General features: G+C 42.6%; 1 protein-coding gene across 2 annotated transcripts in view; it reads right to left on the bottom strand.

Annotated features, from left to right (window-relative positions):
- Window positions 1-20,498, bottom strand: part of LATS1 (large tumor suppressor kinase 1) — a 232,468-nt gene extending 211,970 nt beyond the window's left edge. Inside the window, exon 1 of one of the 2 annotated variants that reach the window (XM_069235307.1) lies at window positions 20,410-20,498. The gene's annotated coding sequence lies outside the window, so the exon portion shown is untranslated. Of the gene's footprint in view, window positions 1-20,390 lie in introns of both variants that reach the window. The other variant, XM_069235308.1, reaches the window with a different exon arrangement.
- Between the last annotated feature and the right edge of the window lie 275 nt (window positions 20,499-20,773).

Here is a 20,773-nt window from a genome sequence, read left to right as displayed (position 1 = left end):
AATACTTTGCAAACCTAAAAATTTGGCCAAAAAAACAACTTTTTCCTCTCATTTTGGTGCTGCAAAGTTCTGGATTCTGAGGGGAGCCACAAACTTCCTTCCACCCAGCATTCCCCCACACCTCCTGATAGAAATGGTACCTCATTTGTGGGGGTAGGCCTAGTGCCCATGACAGGAAACGCCCCAAAACGCAACATGGACACATCGCATTTTTTGTGGCAAACTGCTGTGTTTTTTGCAAAGTGCCTAGCTGTGGATTTTTGGCCTCTAGCTCATCTGGCACCTAGGGAAACCTAGCAAACCTGCGCATTTCTGAAAACTAGACACCTAGGGGAACCCAGGATGGGGTAACTTGTGGCGCTCTCACCAGGTTCTGTTACCCAGAATACTTTGCAAACCTAAAAATGTGGCCAAAAAAACAACTTTTTCCTCTCATTTTGGTGCTGCAAAGTTCTGGAATCTGAGAGGAGCCACAAACTTCCTTCCACCCAGAATTCCCCCACACCTCCTGATAGAAATGGTACCTCATTTGTGGGGGTAGGCCTAGTGCCCGTGACAGGAAATGCCCCAAAACACTACAATTTACAAAACAACATGTTTTTGCAGGGGGGAGGGGTGGGGCTGTGATTTTGGACACCCAAAGGAGTCCATGGAGTCGTGTCTTGCATGGATCCCCCAGTGTTTCCTTGCCTAGAATCCTCAGCAAACCTCAAATTAAAGGAAAAAAAAAATCACATTTCCCTACATGTCTGTGTGGGATCACCGCACCAGCACAAACTTTTTAACATCCAATGTTCCCCTTAGTCTCCCAATTAAAATGATACACCACTTGTGTAGGTGAGCCAAGAGCCTGTGACAGGGAAGAGCCAAAAACATGTTGAAAGTGAGGGGGAACCAAAGCTGGTCCAAATGGCAGTCTGGAAAAAAAAAAAAAAAGTTTTTAGGCTGACAAGTGGGGCAGAATTTTTATCGGTATCGATGAGAGTGCTGGGTAGTAGGAATTTTGTGTTTTCCTGCAGATTCCGGAAGGTTCCATCACAAAAATGTATGATTTCAAACAAAGTTGGAAGTTTGCAGGGCATTATGGATGATTGTGAAGCAGATCACCCTGGACTCATCCAGATGTTTAGTTTTCGTATGTGTCTAGGTCTCGTAGATTTTCCTATTTGGAACTGTCCCAAAGTCCAAAAAGTGACAGCCCTCACCATTTCAAGTGGGACGATTCTGAGAGTTAGCCAAGCTCTCATGGCTCAAATGTAAAAACAAAACCCAAAATAATCAAATGTCCTCTTGCTTGCCATTCGGATAACATCTTTTAGTGTGCTTGGGAGGGAGAGCTGAAAGGAAAGCTTTTCTCTTCCGATCGCGCTGGAACCTGAGCTTCCAGCGCAATGGGGGGCAACTTCTGACGACATCAGCACGCGACATCAGATGTCACTGGGGGGTGTCGGGGTGGAAGGGGAAGCGCTTCCTCGACCATCCCTGCCCAGTGGAGGGATTAGGAGGCCCATGGGGGGGGGGGGGGAGCGCTTGGGCAGGGTGCAGGACGAGCTGGTCTCGTCCTCTGCGCACGGGGACCATGGCCGAGGGCAAGACCAGCTCATCCCTGGCGCCCAAGAGGTTAAACAATGTTGCATTCCTGTTTTATTTAGCTTGCCGTGATAGATTCTGCTTCAGACAACCCCGGGTCGGACCTCAAGTCACAATCTTCACTTTTTTTACTTCACTCACATTTTAATTTACACTGTTTGATGCATGTTGTCTCATGAAGCACACTATCACTGGGTGACTGTTATACTTACAAAGCACAGTGCAGCAAGTTGCTATTATCAACACATGGTTGAGCAGATCTCCCAGAGTTTATTTTCATCACTGGAGAATAAGAGGCACATCACCCTTTGGATCGACCCAAGTTACTACTTCCTTTGTGTGAAATACTTAAGTCATTTTGCACTTGGTTTTCATGGCATATTATTATAATTATTATTGAACTTTTCTTTCTTTCTTTGAATACATTCTGCGGTCGAAAAAATTGACTTATTACATTTTTTTTAAACTTATTTTTATTGGCTTTATCAAGAAAGAAACATAGTACAGCACAGTGCATGTTCAGGCATAAACATAATTTTGTCTACATTCTGATCTATTTGTGCCATGATAGGTACAGGGAGCATAAAGGTTGAGATCCGAGCTCCCATCATAGGAAACCATGTATTGTCAGAAAACATTGTATAATACATTTGTCTTCTGGCTTAGTACTTCTCGGAAGCTAGAATTACCGGCAGCCAATATGAATCCAACTGTATTACAAACTAATAACGGAAAAAACCAAACAGGGGTCCTTCCTAGGGATTATTCATTAATCACATTGTGTCTTTTCAGTGTAATCACATTTAGAGGGCATGATCTATGCATCACGTATCTGCACCAATGTGATTTCGGGGGTGTTCTGTGTATGGTGGGAGGTTGTTGCTGCCTCTTATACATGGTATTACCTTTATTCTGGACTTCCCTATAATATCACAAAATCAAAAGAGGGTCTTGGGGCCAGCAAGTTACAATTGTTAATCCGGTTCTAGTGGTTCCCTCAAGTTCCTGTGAAGCATGTGATTCTGTACTTGTACCCGCTCCAGAGTCTGCCTTCGGCACTCCCAGGCAACTAAATACTTCAGCCCAGAGACCCCCAGAGGTTGCCTCCGTATCCCCCTCCTGTCATCTTTAAGCAGTGCTCTTTCCTCCGCTCTAGCCCATAAGGTCACTTCTCGTATCCAGCCAGGCACGATAGGACCCCACCTTAATGTCCATTGTTTCGCTATGCAACGTTTAGCCACCACCATGGACAGATCCACAAACCTATTGCCTACCTTTTTAGGTCTACGTCTAAGATACAATCCCATCAAGCAGATCGCTGGTACACCGCAGAGGGTAACATTAACTATCTCATTTAATACAGCACTAACCGAGATCTATAAATTACAGGGCAACTCTATGTTATATGACTAAATCTGCTTCCAGAGATGAGCATCTTAGGCATTGTCTAGGGCCACCTACATATGTGACTTGCAGTATGCGTGGCGTTGAATGTCATATGCAAGTAATTGAGTTGGGTATATTTCAGTCTTGCATTTCTAGGGACCCTTTTGGTATAAACCAACACCTTTTTGCCATTCTGAGTCCAATATGTCCCACCCCAACAACGCCTCCCATCTCAGTTTAATCTTTGATGGAGGATTGCTGACTGTATGCAATAGTGTCTGCTATAGACACTTTACCAAACGTCTGGCCCTCCCTAATGTTAATAGACTTTGTAACACTAAATGTGTTACCGGCTCTTGGTCAATGCCTGGCCACAGACTCAAATGTATGCACCAGGGCCTGGTAAGGTAGGAATTGGCCCGGGTCAACTCATACTTCTCTATTATATCTGCCAAAGGTAGAAGAGTCCCCTGTTGAAAGCAGCCCCCACCGTCACTAGTCCCGTCTCTGCCCATTAAGCGAGTTGCTTATGTGTGAAAATGGTCAGCGAATCCCTGTGCGGGACTTCTACCAGAGGTAGCGCTGGCGCATATAAGGGTGTCTGCCCCCTTCGACCTACAAAGACACCTGCTCCAGCACCACATGGCTGCCTCCAATAATTTCCCTGGTCGGGGGTTATCTCCTGTTTCGTTAAGTAATTTTCTCAGGAGTGACTATGGCTATGCATCTACCCTGGGTGTCCCAGCTTTCTCAGGTTACTGACGTCAAGCCACTGGAGTTATGCCGCCACATAGTATAGCTCTAAGTCTGGTACTCCCATCCCTCCTTCATCCGAGGGGTTGCGAAGAACCTCCAGGGAGACTCTGTTTTGACTGCTATCCCAGATGGAATCGAACAGTAACGAGTCTAGTTGTTTAAACCATAAAGCTGAAATTTTAACCAGCACATTTACAAAATAATATAGTAGCATTATCATTTTAGACAAGGAGATCCTCACCATTATTGGCAGCTTCAGGGACCTCCAGAAGGTCACACATGTTCAGAGCGACCAGAGGGTGGTACCCAAGTTATCCTCCTGCAGGTCCGCCAGGGAATGGAAAATCGTGATGCCCAAATATTTAAGAGAGCCTGGGGCCCAGACCAAGTCTTGTGGGACAGTAAGTGGTTGTTTTGTGTCTGCTATCAGGGGGTATACGTATTTTTTGGTCTTATTTACGTGCAGACCGGAATAGATCGCAAAGTTCTTTAATAATGACAGTGCACTTGTCATCCCTCAAGAGCTTTCTCTCAGGTAAAGGAGCAGGTGATTCACGTATAGGGATGTACTTTACCATCTAGTGTGATTCTCAGTTCCGCTCCTCACTGGCGTAACAGAGCCGCCAGCTGCTCAACAGCTAGCGCAACCAGGAAGGGTGATGGGGGGACCTCTGCCTGGTGCCCCTGTGGATGTCATACTGGGCTGAGAGAACACCACCTGTCTGTACGCTGGCTGTGGGAGATGTATACAGAAGCTTGTTTCACCTCACCCATGCTTCACCTAGCCCCATTTGCAGCAAAACAGTGAATAAGAAGTTCAGTCGTATAGAATCAAATGCTTTTTCCAAGATCAACAGACATTAGTATTGCATTCGGTGGCAGTACACCTCTGGGTGATACATGATATGGTATAGTCTGCGTAAACTAAAGGAGGTATTTCTCGTCTGGATAAACCCATTCTGATTTGGATATATTAACGTTTGCATATGTGATGCTAATCTCATCGCCAGTACTTTACTCAGTATTCTAAAGTCCAGGCTGAGCATCGGGGGAAGGGGTGGGGGTGTGGTAGCAGAACGCTGAGGTGGGGCACCGGGATCCACAGACTTGGTGAGCAGTATCACCAGTGCATCTCTAGTAGTCTCTGGCAACCGGCCCACTATAAATGACTGCATACGTTTGTTCTAACTTGGAAGCCAATGTGGCGGAAAAAGCAGAAAAAAATTCCGCCAGCAATCCACCTTGGTCGTGCGTTTTCCACGCAAGCCATCTCTTTGATATCTTTGATAACTACATGAATCTCCTGCGCTGTCACTGGGTTGCCCAGTGCCTTCCATACTTCAAGGCCTACGGCACTCAAACGTATAGGGCTCAGGTAATCAGTCACCGCGGTTCCGGGGAGTTCTCCAGGGTGACTATAAAGTTGTTCATAGTATGTACGAAATATAGTACTATTGTTGTTTGGAGCATAACAAAGGAGACCATCAACTGTCAGTATTTGCGTGTTGGGTTTCTCCCTAGTTGGCCAAGTTATCAACCAGGCTAATAGTCTTCCCGTTCTGCCCTCTTCATTATAAGCCTTAGCCAAATAGTCTTTATAAACTAGACAGCGAAGACGGTCCAGCGCTCTAAAGTATTCTACCCTAGAATCTTTATAGGATTTTCCCACACTCTCTTCTACCCAGATACAATTGTCTAGACTGTATAGTCATCCCTCCAGCACACAGAGTTCCTCTATCAGTGCCTTCCTGGCCCCCACTTTCTGACCAATACAGTGACTGCGGATCACCACCTTTAGCGTATCCTACTCAAGAATTAACTACTACATTCCTGCTCTTTTGAACAGAGCTTTTTTTTTTTTGTAAGGACACCCGCTTGCACACAAGCACTGCATGAGATTTGCAAGACCACCCAAATGGAGCTAAAAATTGTGCCACTGTTGCAGAGATCTGTTGTAATCTGTGAGCCCGGAAACAAAGGGACAAATAATACGGCAAATCTGCAAGTCTTTGAGGTTCACAAGCTCAGCCTTCACACTCTGTGCAACACAGACTGATACACTGTGCCTCTTAGAATGTATGGGTGAACATATTACTTTGTACGTCTGTGCGCAGTCTCAGCTATGTGTGAGTGCACATGTACAGCTTCATCTCATGTGTGTGCATGTGCCAACAGGCTACATGTGCACTTGGCACTCTTGCCCCACACTGTTGTGAAACATGTTTTTTTTTTTTTAAATAGAAGCACTCAAAAAGCCAACAGAATTTGCGTAGGTGAAACCCACTGGCTTTGGCAATACCTGTTGAAAATTAGACAACAGGGGAAATCCAGGATGGGGTGACTTGCGTGGCTCTCAACAGGTTTTATTACCCAAAACTAACCAAAATAGAGAGGGGGACTGGGAGTTTGACTAGTCCAGTGTACACTCTCCCTAATCGATATATTGAAAAAATAAAGTACACCGTTCCAAAAGAAAAAGAAAAACACTGGTCTCCCAGGCACTTCTAAATCTAGAAGCAAAAGCCCTCACACATCTTTATGATGGCATGCTTCATCATTGGGCTTGCTCCACGTCAGACCAGCTCTGCAATGTATGACAGGCCCCTCTCAAAGGCGCTCCTTGCCAGAGATCTTTTGTGATAATCTGTGCCAAAATATGGAAAAAATAGGAGTAAATTTAAACCTATAGGTTGCAGATAAAGAAAAAAAGAGAAAAGCTGGAGAGAAAAATATATAATAAAATTGGCTCTGCCAGCCACTCGAAAAAAAGATTTTATTAGGCGAGAAAGGAGCCGGTCAAGATTAAAAAACAATGCAGAGTGAGAGGGAGGTAATGATCCCACACTCTACTAAAAGAGAGGAAAAATAAATTTTCTTTGACCGCTACAATAAGTCAACATGTTTTGTGCCTTAAAAAGCCCAAACGGATCACTTGATGCTTTATCAGGACTATGTACAATAACCTTCTCCCAAGCTTACCGTGCAAACTACATTCAGTACATCTATGCTGGATATGTGATAAAACAAAGCATGGATAAAAATTACTCACATCAGTTCTATGTCTAATAGATACAAACTGAGAAAAACCTGTGAAAACACAAGACAGACATGCCAAATAGTTGCAGGTGCCATCTATGCAATACTCAATTGATATAGTCGTGTGAAGGTGACGTGGCGCTCAGTGCTGATGTATTGCCTAGCTGAGTGATAAAAATCAAATCAGGTTGATAGTGCTTACCATCCTTAACTAGGGACAGGGCTCCATGGGAAAAAGCAAGCCTGTAGATTGTTGTTGTTGTTTCTACAGAGGTATGATGAAAGAAGAAATTCTGTAAAGCAATGGACACTCGGAGCAAAAAGTATTATCATATCTTTGTAAATACTGTTCCAAATTTAGGGTGAAGAATGTTAAAATTCAACATATATGGGATAGTTCTAGTGTGATGTGGAACAGTCACGGAGATAAAAGCACCAATTAGGTGTAACATGAATCAACACACAGTACTTATTAAGCACAATCATGGCTGCAATAATGTCAGAGTATGTCATTTACCAGAATAGAATGTAACATCAAACAAACTAAACCGATTCATCGGAATCAAGGCAATGTCTCTATGAAAAAAACACTCCCTGGGCCCATAGGGCAGTCGGGTTAGTGTGGACATAATAATAAATCAAGTATCCCACATAAAAAATAAAAAAAGCATCCTGTCAGAGCATTCATATTATAAGGACCACAAACTACGAGATAAAAAGGCTCAATAAAAAAAAGAGTAACGAAACGAAGGAAAATCAAGACACTCACTTGGAGCGGACTTACTCACATTGACAATGACAGTCTGTCACCGGGAGACCTACACCAGGGCCGCGTTCCCAAAAAGCAGGAAGAGAATGCGGCTCCCGGCTCAAATATAACGGTCAGGGCACGGACAACCAATCAGGATAAGAATTAGCTGGTGTTTGTGCCCGCCCTTCGTCGTTAAATTCCAGAAATTGAAAAGGGACACCATTCTTCAATTGTGAACTGAGAGGGAGCAAAAAGAAAAAACGGACTCATTTTTTATGTAAGCCCCAGAGGAAAACAGCCTACTGAGTGAGTCACAACTGATCTCTGGATAAAAACGTTTGAATCACAAGATGTGAAAACATCTGAAATAGTCAATACAAGATCTTTGTAAAAAAAATAAGAGGTGTTTAAGTTAGATTAAACTCACATCAATGTGTCATAAGGAGCATGATTAAGTCCATGTAAATAACCCTCATCAACATCATATTCATAAATAACTCAAACAAGAATGCATGGGTCAAAAATCAAAAAGGTTTTTGTATAGCTGTCCTTATTGAAGGAAGTGCTACTACTAAGAATGTCAATGATGGAGTATTAAAAAAACTCATCTAGTAGAGGTGGAGATACTCATCCATGGTATTTCGTCGTTTAATCCATGTACTGAGTTCCCAATTTAAACAGCCAATGTTGTTCTACTTCTAACAAAGATTTAGAAAAAGATCTTGAGTGTCAAGCACAACCCACCACATGTCGTCAGGGGTATGTTGTACATCACGATAATGGATACTCAGTTTAGTGTTAAGACGTCCATATCTAATGTTGCTGCGGTGCTCATTAATTCTAATTTTGACTGGTCTCGTGGTCATGCCTATGTATGGTAGGTTGCAAGGGCAACTGATCATGTAAATACAATTTCGAGTGTTACGGTTCGTGTGTCTCAAGAGACGCCAAGTGCCAATAGGTTCCAAATAAATGGCGCTGATACGTTTGGTAAGCGAGCACACATTACAGTTGCCACACGGATGGTGATCCATGATCGGCGGAAGTCGCCAAAGTGCCATCTGATCAGGTTTCTTGTCGGTTGACACTGGTCTTATGTGTACAACTAAGTCCTTAATACTAGTGGTCCTTTTAAAAGCGAATAAAGGTTTTGGTACTGCTAGTCCCCCACTGGTGAGAACCGACCAACGTTTGTTAATGAGTTTTTTTAGGTTGTTAGACAACAGGGTATATGTAGAGACGCAGGTAATACGAGTTGAAGTTTCTTTAGGTTCAGTTGTAAATAAAGAGTCTCTCGTTATTGCGGGCCCACTTGGAGGCTGAATTAATGATTTTCTGGGAATAGTGTCTATCTTGTAGTTTTGTCGCTAAATCATTAGCTTGTGCTTCAAAAGTCAAAATGTTACTACAGTTCCGACGGAGTTGTAAGAACTGTCCATACTGTAAATTGTCTCGTAAAGCTTTAGGGTGGTGACTCTCATACAGTAGTAAACTACTGCAATCTGTTGCTTTTTGAAAAGTGCAGGTTTGCAGTTTACCACAGTTAATTGTAATAGTAAGATCCAAGAAGGAAATACTTGTTAGGGAAACTGTTGAAGGAAACTTCAGAAAGGTATCAAGTCTGTTGACCCAATTAGTAAATGAGTCAACCAAATGTACCTCACCCTGCCATACGATGAGTATATTGTGGATGTTCGGCGCCATAATCTGATGTTGTCAGAAAAGGGATTGGTGTTATTGAGTATGAATCGTTGTTCAAAATTATATACATATAGACAGGCTAGGCTAGGCGCAAAAGTACTCCCCATCGATGTGCAGCGTATTTGATGATTCCGCTGATTTTCAAATTGGAAAAAGTTTTCAGTTAAGGCTAAGGAAGCATGATGAAATGAACCGGAGTAGGTGAAGTCCACGGTCTGTTCAGTAAAGCATCCTCAATAACTTGTAGTGTTGCTTCCTGTTGTATGTTAGTGTAAAGAGACTCCACATGAAGGGTTAAGGGCGTGTATCTCTTCAGTGGTATTTATGGAGTTGATCAAATTGAGGACATCCTTAGTGTCCTTCAAAAATGTAGAAGATGCATTCACAATGGGCTGCAAAAAATGATCGCAGAAAGTTGAAGGAGGTTTGAGAACAGACCCCATCCCGGAAACTATAGGACGTCGGGGGGGAGGGGTGATTTGCCCTTATGAATCTTAGGGAGGAAGTAAAAATATGGGATATGAGGTTGAGCGGTCCCCAAAAATTCTGCCTTTTATGAGATATCCACGGCATTCTTATCCTGATTGGTTGTCCGTGCCCCGACCTTTCTATTTGACCCGGGAGCCGCGTTCTCTTCCTGCTTTTCGGGAACACGACCCGGTGTAGGTCTCCGGCAACGGACTGTCGTCGTCAAAGTGCGTAAGTCCGCTCCAAGTGAGTATCTTGATTTTCCTTCGGATTGTTTCTCCTTTTTTTTATTGAGCCTTTATATCTAGTAGTTTGTGGTCCTTATAATATCAACGCTCCGACAGGACGCTTTTTTCTTTTTATGTGGGATACTTGATTCATTATTATGCCCACACTAACCCGGCTGCAATATGGGCTCACAGAGTGTTTTTTTCATAGAGACATTGCCATGAGTCTGATGAATCTGTTTAGTTTGTTTGATGTTACATTCTATTCTGGTAAATGACATACTTTGACATTATTGCAGCCATGATTGTGTTTAGTGAGTACCGTGTGTTGATTCATTTTACACCTAATTGGTACTTTTATCTCTGTGATTGTTCCACATCACACTGGAACTATCCCATATATATTGAATTTTAACCTTCTTCACCCTACATTTGGAACAGTATTTACAAAGATATGATCATACTTTTTGTTCTGAATGTCTACTGCTTTACATAATTTCTTCTTTCATCATACCTCTGTAGAAACAACAACAATATTCTACAGGCTTGCTTTTTCCCATGGAGCCCTGTCCCTAGTTAAGGATGGTAAGCACTATCAACCTGATTTGATTTTTATCACTCAGCTAGGCAACACATCAGCACTGAGCGCCACGTCACCTTCACACGACTATATCAATTGAGTATTGCATAGATGGCACCTGCAACTATTTGGCATGTCTGTCTTGTGTTTTCACAGGTTTCTCTCAGTTTGTATCTATTAGACATAGAACTGATGCGAGTAATTTTTACCCATGTTTTGTTTTTTCGCGTATCCAGCATAGATGTACTGAGTGTAGTTTACACGGTAAGCTTAGGAGAAGGTTATTGTACATAGTCCTGATGAAGCATCAAGTGATCCGTTTGGACTTTTTAAGGTGCAGAACAGGTTGACTTATTGTAGCGGTCAAAGAAAATGTATTTTTCCTCTCTTTTGGTAGAGTGTGGGATCATTACCTCCCTCTCACTCTACATTGTTTTTTAATCTTGACCGGCTCCTTTCTCACCTAATAAAATCTGTTTTGCAAGTCGGTGGCCGTGCCAATTTTATTTTATATTTTTCTCTCCAGCTTTTCTCTTTTTTCTTTATCTGTATCCTATAGGTTTAAATGCACTCCTATTTTTTCCATATTTTGGCACAGATTATCACAAAAGATCTCCGGCAAAGAGCCCCTTTGAGGGGCCCGTCAGACATTGCAGCGCCGGTCTGACATGGAGTAAGCCCAATGATGAAGCATGACATCGTTTAGATGTGTGAGGGCTTTTGCTTCTAGATTTAGAAGTGCCTGAGAGACCTGTGTTTTTCTTTTGGAACAGTGTACTTTATTTTTCCTTTATTACCCAGAAACCTTTCCAAACCTCAAATTTTGAGCAAAATAATGCATTTTCCTCATATTTCTGTGAAGGCAAGTTCTGAAATCTCCAGGGAGCCACAAATGTTCTACCACCAATCACTCCCCCACATCTCTTAGTAAAAATGGTACCCCTTTTGTGTGGGTAAACCTGGTGCTTGCAATAGGAAAGGATCCAAAACACAACATGGACACATCACATATTTCCACTGAAAACTGACCTTTCTTTTGCAATGTAGTTATCTGTGGATTTTGGGCCCTAATTCGGTCAGCACGTAGGAAAACCTAGCAACCCTGTACATTTCTGAAAACTAGACACCTAGAAGAACCCATTGGGGTGAGTTATCACTCCCACCAGATTTTTTTTTTTTTTGTTTTTTAACTACGTTCCATTGCAAACCTATAACCTTGACCAAAACACACATTGTCCTCAAATTTCTTTGAGGAAAACTTCTGGAATCTGTGGGGAGCCACAAAGTTCCTAACACCCAGTATTTTCTCAAGTATCCTAATAAAAATGGTACCTCACTTGTGTAAGTAGACCTAGTGCCCGCAGAAACAAAGGGCCCAAAATACAATGTGGAGACACCAACAATTCGGGTCACAAAAAAGAGCTGAGGAAATGGGGATAATGGGTTTTCTTTGGTCAGGAATCAACGGACACCCAGGGAAACATTAGAAATCCAGACATTTCTGAAAACTAGACACCGGGGGGGGGGTCCAGGGTGGTTTGCCTCACATGGATCTCAATGTTTTCTTACCCATAATGCCCTGTGCCTCAAACCTTGCCTAAAATTGCACATTTTCCTCTCATTTTTATGATGTACACTTCCAGAATCAGCAGGAATCCACAAAATTCCTACCACCTAGTGCTCTCCCACTTGCCTCGATAAAAATGCTATCTCTTGTGTGGATGAGCCTAGTGCAAAAAGCCTATGGCCTAATGTTAATATATATATATATATATATATATATATATATATATATATATATATATATATATATCCAAAAATCAAAAGTTCCCTTCTTGCTAAAATGATGGAGATTTGTTTTTTTTTCCTGACAGTAAAATTTTCAACAAACACTGGGATCAACCAGGGATGCCTCCAGCTAGAATAATTAGCTGTCTTATCAACATGTGTGTAAAAAAATGGAGGCCAACGTAGCGCATAATGAAAGCCAGGAGTTCCAAATATACAATAAAAAGGTATGGTGATAGGGGCGTTCCCAGAGATCTGCACCAAATATGGTGAAGACAGAGCAAAAAAAGCAGCATGGACATTCGAAACCCACAGGGGTGGGGAATTTTATAAAATATCTACTTGTCCATGGGACAGGTTACCAAATTGTCAGGAAGAATAAAACAAGCATTTGTAATGCAATAGGTCCTACATTTTCTTGAGTTAGAACTATTGGCATTGTAAATGCATAACTGGACTTTTCTTGCCACATAAATTGGTCAACCCTGTCTCATAATATCTTTTCCGGTCATGTTTTGGTGGTCACTGGCGGCTATTGACACCAGAAATCACAAGCCTTTGAGGAGAGACTAGATGACTGCACTACCTCGCATTGTGTAAACGTCTGAACAGAACTTGAAAAATAAGGCTGGAAAAGTATTTTCTCGTGCAGGGCAGTCTGAGAAGATTTGTAGCCCCAATAAAGGAGATAATCAATGCCCTGTGAGCGATGTCCTGAGTGCTGGCAGGGAGAGACCTTGGAGAAGAGACTCCAAATGCGAGTCTAGGCAAGTTTCACATCCTTGGTTCTAGGTTTAACTATATTATACCAGAAAGAGTATTTTGTGGCTTTCCTAAGCAGTAAGCTTATTTTAGGCGCCAGAGGTAAACAAGGACAGCACTGGATTAATGCCAAAACAAATGTCAGCGACATGGGAGGAGATAAGAGAAACGGAATGCTGCAATAAAACGCAGGCAGCTACCAGCCTAACACACCCACAGTGAAAGGGGACCACCAAAGGAATAACAAAAGAAGTCTGTCAAAGCAACAGGTAAAGGAACCAAAGTGGAACAATACAGTCGCTGGTCACTGCTCAGAAAAAGGAGGAAGAGAAAGGCAAAACCGACAGCTAGCGAGCACTAATTTTTAAAGGACACTGCAACCACCAAATGAAATCGCTTTATGCCATAAGTATACTAAAAGTATACACGAAGCCGAATGCTTATGCTCGACCTAAAGAACTGAACCAAGATAAGGTTGTCCCAGCTATCCCTATAGCTTCGAATCTGGTAATCAGAAAGCCATAATCAACAACCCTGAAAAGATCTGACAACCCTGACAGATCTAATAAAATCATGAATCTGACACTGTTGACATAGGCCACCAGCCTCAAATCATCTAAGGCAGAGACAAAGATGGATTCCATGCTGCTAGTTGGTTTGAGCCCGGGCTATGCCCCAGGCACAAAACTGTTGTACTCCAAAAAAAGGCTGAACAGGGGGGCCACAGGACAGAGTTTTCAATAATCTTTGCCATTTTTGATTCAGTACATACATATCTGTTGGACCCCCCCTCCTTTGGAGGTCAAGAAAACTGGAATCGATCAATGTATGACTCTGAAACTCCCTGTTCCAGAACGAGATGTCTATACATGTACCAAAAAATCCTGGGGCAATTAGTGCCAATCCCAAGCCTTTAGGCCCAACTCACTGATCTAACCAGGTTATGTGCAGGTCATTCAGTGATCACTAAGGGATGGGGGTGACAGGGTTACTAGGCGACTTTCAGGATGCCATGAATACCCTTTGGTCAAGATAACTACTGTGGAAGTAATAATGACTATTTTGTGTGTCTACTCGTTACACATAACTTACAAAAATGTTTTTAAGAAAAACAAATGCATACCCAATGGAAGGATTGCTGTGAAAGATGTACACTATATTATACGTAGTGCACATGCCCTAGGATCCAATAATATAGGGAACAAATAGCAAAGACAATACAAGGATACTGCACTTGCTACTAAAAGTTAAGCCATTACCTATGGGGTTGGGCAATTGGGAGCAGGAGCAATACCCTACACCTTAATGCCTTGAGGGAAACTAACAACACACATGATATTTGCGGCTAAACTATTTACTACCCACTTCTGGCAATTACCCAGCCACCCACCACCAATGTGCCTCCAGTCGACTAAGCTGGGGATGACTCATGCTATGGAAAAATTGACCGCTATTGCTCACAACCAAATGAAACGTGAATGATTGTTTTCCCCTTATCTGTCCTATATAGAAGGAATGAAGAGAAAATATATATTGTCTCTGAACTGACAATGTTATTACTTAAGTCAAGCTACGTCAACCTGTCACAACTCTGACAAATTAAATATTGGGTCACCTCTGCTTCATCATTAATCGAGCACCATCATAAGCAAATCTTGATCACTGACATATGATGTTAAATGCTGACTAAAATCTTCATAAAATATGTTAATGCTTCCTAAAGCTGGATAAAAAGATGCACTAATATTTAAAGATTCTTACTGACTTTTATAAAGTGCTATTTTACTCGTTTAAACATATGTAATGATGCTGCATACAAATGCAATTAAAAAACCAAGTCGGAAGAAAAGTTTATTAATGGACTCCCTTATAGGAATCTGAAGCAAGCCGTTCAGGAACAGCCTCGATACAGATCCACCAACCTCTTTTGAAGCCACTCTCCTTACACCTGCCAAAAGAGTCATGGGCTTTGTGAAACTGACCATATCATACCTATACTAAGAGCTCAAATGGCTTCTTCAGACACCCTATTGCACTTTCGGGTCTTATGCATTACCCACAAAGCCTTGAAACCAAACGTACCTCTCCTACTGGAAGAATAAACTTTAAAAAAAAAAAATCAGACAGCTCTTGCACACTCTGTAGAACTAGCATTGAACAACTTGAAACGTTCCCTTGCAGCAAGGCTTCACACACCTAGCTCATTCACTGGCTTTGTGTCGCATTTGCATTATAAGCACTTGGAAGGTTTAAAACTATTGCCCTGCTTTCCTCCCCTTGCGGCTCGTGTCAACCTTTTACCCCTGACCTTATATTGCTTCTCTCTCTCATGTCACTACTACTCCACACGTTTACAACCACACGACACAAGCATCCGTGTTACATGGACCACCATGATTTTTCCCACCCATGTGAAACATGGACTATATCAGTGGTACTCGAAGTGCGCCCCGGCAGACCTCTCCTTGCGGCCCGCAGAAATCCCTCTGGGAGATCAACAGAGTAATAAAGCTGTCCGAGTGCCGTTTTTTAGGGTCGAGCCTGCGTTGCATGCGCTCGCGCATGCGTATCGCAGCAAGAGTCTTTTGTATTTAGAAAAGGGCTCGGAGCCCTGTCAACTTCACATCAGTGTTTTTTATTGGTCCGTGGACTTGCCTAATAAAATCTGCTTGCTTTCATTAGTGGCAGGCATAACTCATTCCTTTTCCGGTGGCTAGCCCTCCTCAAGCGCAGCGACCAAGTACAGAAAACATGCGAGGCTCGCTGTTTTCCATCGAGCTCGTGGACTTCTTTTTCTCTAATTTAGAAGCGCGATCTCGCTTGGCAGAAGTCGAGCGCTTTACATAGTTAATTTCACTTTTTCCGGTTATGTACATAAATGCACTTTTGCCCGATAGGTGAAAAGTCGGGTTAGGAGTTTACAACGCGATCAGCTCTAACATGAGCAAACGCGAGACCCGTTGCATTGCAAATGCTTGTTTATTTAAGTAGTATTCTTCGTTTACGAGGTAGACTGTTAAAACATTTCCTAAGGATGTCTTTAACATTACATTCGGCTGCAGTAAGTAGTCGCAAAGGTGCCACCAACAGTCTAGCACAAGCAATGGATAAAGAAGAGAGCAGCACCGCGGGACCTTACTAGAGGTCCCTGAAGATCGCGGCTCCAAGGCAAGGAGAACAGGGCTGCACTAGGAAGTGGAGAAGTGTGGCTCAATGGTTAGAGCGGCAGACCCTGAAGCAGAGATCTGGCTCAAGACCAGGGTTCAAGTCCCGCTTCAGCAGGTCTTGGGCTCAATTCCCCTTGACCAGATAATTCTCGCCTCGGTGCCTAATCTAATTCATGGGTCACACTCTGCAACTCTGGGCAATAGCTTGCTTAATCTCCACAACGGCCCCAACAGCGCTTGGATGCCTGGCTTCACCCTGGAGGTGCTCAGGAGTGGGTGCCTCACAGGGAAAAGCCAGGAGGGGTTCCATAGCGGTATGAGTACAGCGCCTTGAGACCCTAACGGGTGAGTAGTGCGCTATACAAGTGCTAATTTACATTTACACTACTACACGCTGTTACTAGAGGTCCCTGTGGAGCCGGACTAAATCTGTGGTATTACAGGGCTGCACTACCGCACCCTGTTACTAGAGGTCCCTGTGGAGCCGGACTCCAGCTGTGGTATTATAGGGCTGCACTACCGCACCCTGTTACTAGAGGTCCCTGTGGAGCCAGACTCCAGCTGTGGTATTACAGGGCTGCACTACCGTACCCTGTTACTAGAGGTCCCTGGAGAACAGGCTCTAGCGCTACACATACGAGGGCTCAGTACCACTGAGGTCCTGGCAGATACGGCGTCGGAGCCAGATCGAACCGTACTAGAGAACACTGTACTAGACAGCACGCCTGTACAATGAAATTACCACTGTATGCGCTCAGTTTACTTAACCACTGCACCATTTTAGGCAATTGTTTACTTATTAACCTTTCATAAAAATACATTAAAAAGAGAGTTCACACATATCCCACATCTTCCTTTTAACCCAGTGCCCCCCCCCCCCCATTCAAGCATCAGCTCCTCTTTTTTAGGGTCGAGCCTGTATCGCAGCGAGATGCTTTAAAGTATTAGAAAAGGGCTCTGAGTCCTGTCGACGTCACGTCAGTGTTTTTCATTGGTTCGTGGGCTTGCCTATTAAAATCTGCTTGATTTCATTAGTGGAAGGCATGCATATGTCATGCCTTTTCCGGTGGCTAGCCCTCCTCGAGCGCATCGACCAAGTACAGAAAACATGCGAGGCTCGCTGTTTTCTATCCGGCTCGTGGACTACTTTTTCTCTATTTTCCTAGCGCGATTTCGCTTGGCAGAAGTCGAGCGCTTTACACAGTTAATTGCACTTTTTCGGGTTACGTATTCGGGTTAGGAGTTTACAACGCTATCAGCTCTAGCATGAGCAAATGCGAGACCCGTTGAATTACAAATGCTTGTTTTTTTTAACCTGTCATCTTTGCTAACCACGCAACTTCATTTACTGGCTCTGGGCTGTTTTCTATGGTCCGTTCAGCTTACTTTATGATTGGGGGCTGCCCTTCTAAAAGAACAAGCTGAAATGAATGTAGAAACAAATCCCAGAATCAGAAATAAAGGAAACGATATCACATAGTAACGTTTGTTTGCGCTCTTTTGGCTTTATTTCTACAGCTAATTCAGATTGTACAGCCAGGTAGGAAGCCTTGCACATATGTGAACGCTAAAGGGATTCGTCTGTGGAACTGTGATAAGGATAACTGGGAGGGTTAGTGGCTGTGGGTCAGCAGGTGCCTAAAAATAATAAACTATTCTGAAAATACTATCTAAAGGTCTTTAACCTACAGAAAACTGCACATAAATGTAATGGTCATACTTTAAATTAAATATTATTGCAAGTTAAACTAATATATAGAAATGCATTATTTTGGCAGGAAAGGTCAGTTTGATCACTGCCATAGTTGCCAAGGTCCAAGCATAATTTGCTGCTTTAGTCAGGGTTTTTTTTTTTATTCCATAAATGGCAAAAGACCCAATTTAGGCAGGACACTCCGATTTTTTTTTAAGCACACGATAGCTTTGTTTTAACTTTCTCCACCTAAAATTGCTTTTGCTTCATGTAAGCCAATGGGGAAAATAAATTCCCCAAATTTGTTTTTTTTCAAAATTTCCCTCTTTGCAGCCTGAACATGTTTTCATGCACCTAATTCTTGGACCAGTAGACCTATTTTCTAATGAAATACACATGCCTGCAAATCCCAGAATTCAAAGAAAAAACGTGGATTGGGGCGGCACATCACCCATAAACCTGGAAACTTAGGGGTGCACTACAGACTTCAGATGTCTATGTGTTTAACTGCAAACTGGGCAAATGCGATATGTTATAGAACTATTGTCCCATCATGGGACAGTATGCACTATGAACATGCAAATCATTAGTTAAAAAATTACGCAGTATAAAATAGGCTACAACATTTTAAAAATGTATAAAACGCACATAGCATAAGATTGGGTGCTGCAAAATCATACATGCTATTAGACCCGAATCAGGAGGGATACTCCGATTTTTTTAGGCCAAAAATGGCTTTATATTAAGTTATCTACCACCTAAAATTGCCTCCGTTTCAATATACACCAATAGGGAAAATAAATGGCTGCGATTTTTTTTTCAAAATCTCCCTCTTTGCAGCCTGAATATGCTTTCATGCACTTAATTCTTGGATTTGTACACCTATTTTTTAATGAAATACATATGGCTACAAATCCCAGAATTTAAAGAAAAAAATCTGGACTGGGGAGGCACATCACCCATGAACCTGGGAAACTTAGGGCTGCACTATAGATTTCAGATGGCTATGTGTGTAACTGTATGTCAATAACTTGAATCCTGGGCAAATGCAATATGTAGTTATAGTATTTCTGGGTCCCATCATGTGACAGTATGCACTATGAATATGCAAATCATTAATTAAAAAATTACTCCGTATAAAACAGGCTACAAACTTTTTAAGACACATAAGCTACACATAGCATAAGATATGCTGCTGCAAAATTATACATGCCAAAAGACCCGGTTCAGACAGGAGACTCCAACATTTTTAAGTCAAAACTGGCTTTATATTAGGTGTCTACCACCCAAAATTGCCTCTATTTGTACATGAGCCAATAGGGAAAATGCATTCCTCCGTTTAATTAACTAAATCTCCAATTTTACGATTTTGAAAAGGTGTGTTTCTTTTTCACTGTCCAGATAATCTCCCATCTTTTCCTTTCTCCCTCGGGATGACACAGCATAGATGCAACCCTCAAGCACTTCCAAGACTGTACTTTGTGGTCCCTTAGAATATGTTTATGAGTAGCCATGGACTATATAACTGCAATATACTTTTATCTCACCTAAACGTTTACATATCAACAAAACAATTTATTGTGCCTATTAAAATACATAGACCACTGTAACTTATTGTGACATATTTTACACCTTTCCTTTGCAATTACATTCATGGCAGTCCTTTCGTACACAAGGAATTTAACGTTCTAATATACTAATAAGTTTTGTATGTATGCTTATGGTATTTCTTTAGCGAGAACCTAGCCAAAAGGCAGCAGTGCACTGCAAATAGTCAAAGATAAGCACAAAAATCAACGAGTAATAGTAGAGGAGGTGGGTTGTGGACGGTTAATGCTTTGCGATGTGTTTGTCTAGCAAAGTGCATCCTTGTAAATTATGTCCAAGCTACAAAGACCGAAATACATAAAAACAATTATCTACGAGTAAATGGCCCATAACTGCATTTAACTGAACCATAGTTGATTAATTGCCGTAGTTCGGCCAGTCCCTTTGTGCAAAAGGTTGCGGCAACCTCTGCTGCAACATTAAAAGCAGGGGCAGTACTCCAGCCTTTCCTGTCACATTCTGGCACTTGTGACCTTACATTAATAAAAAGAAAAACACCAGCTCCCGGAATATATAAAAACACAAAGTTGTGGGCAACTCACAGCTCACCTACCATAACTTAATTACCTCTGATATAAACACACCCCACTATGATGACAGTAAACCAGACGACGCCGTCATAGCCGTAAACAGGAGGGAGTGTGGGATAGGCGTCTAAATTCCAGGTTTTATCAAGGCGAGATATCGTCGAAGTGGGCACGACACATAACGCTTTGTGTCTAGCTACGAAGTCTGCCGCACTAATGGGAAAAGACACCCAGTGAATTTATTTCACTTCCTTGCGCAGAAAAGCAAAATGCTTGTTTGACAACGGCCTCGTCCTGGTCTCTGGACCAGCGCGCCCATCTCTCTGGGCCTCTGAAACACAACGACTCACCCTCCCGCTCCCGTGATACCTCGATTGGCCGGGTCGGGTTCCTCCATTCTCTCCGCAGGCAGGGGGAGTTGCTCGGTTGTTCAGCCCTTTCCGGTACACTAGTCTTCCGTCGCCAGAAACAGCCAATCACCGACCACGAGCCTGCCATCCTGGGAAGTAATCATGAAAAGAGGACAACAAGAATAAAACCCTTGTACACGAAAAACAGACTTTTGGAACTGCCTCAGCACTTTCCCTTGGGCTCGCAGGTCCTAAATTAGTGTACCTGTGAAGTGGTAACAACAGACCAACCGAAAAAGAGCGCACATATGCTTGGGTAGATGCTAGCAGCGTAACACTGAAAGCTGAAAAACTAAAGTGCTACGAATAGCATTAATATAATA

Source organism: Pleurodeles waltl, chromosome 5 (assembly GCF_031143425.1).
Source record: "Pleurodeles waltl isolate 20211129_DDA chromosome 5, aPleWal1.hap1.20221129, whole genome shotgun sequence".
Taxonomy (NCBI): domain Eukaryota; kingdom Metazoa; phylum Chordata; class Amphibia; order Caudata; family Salamandridae; genus Pleurodeles; species Pleurodeles waltl.
Note: the sequence above shows the minus strand (reverse complement) of the source record. Positions and strands in the feature narration are given on the sequence as shown.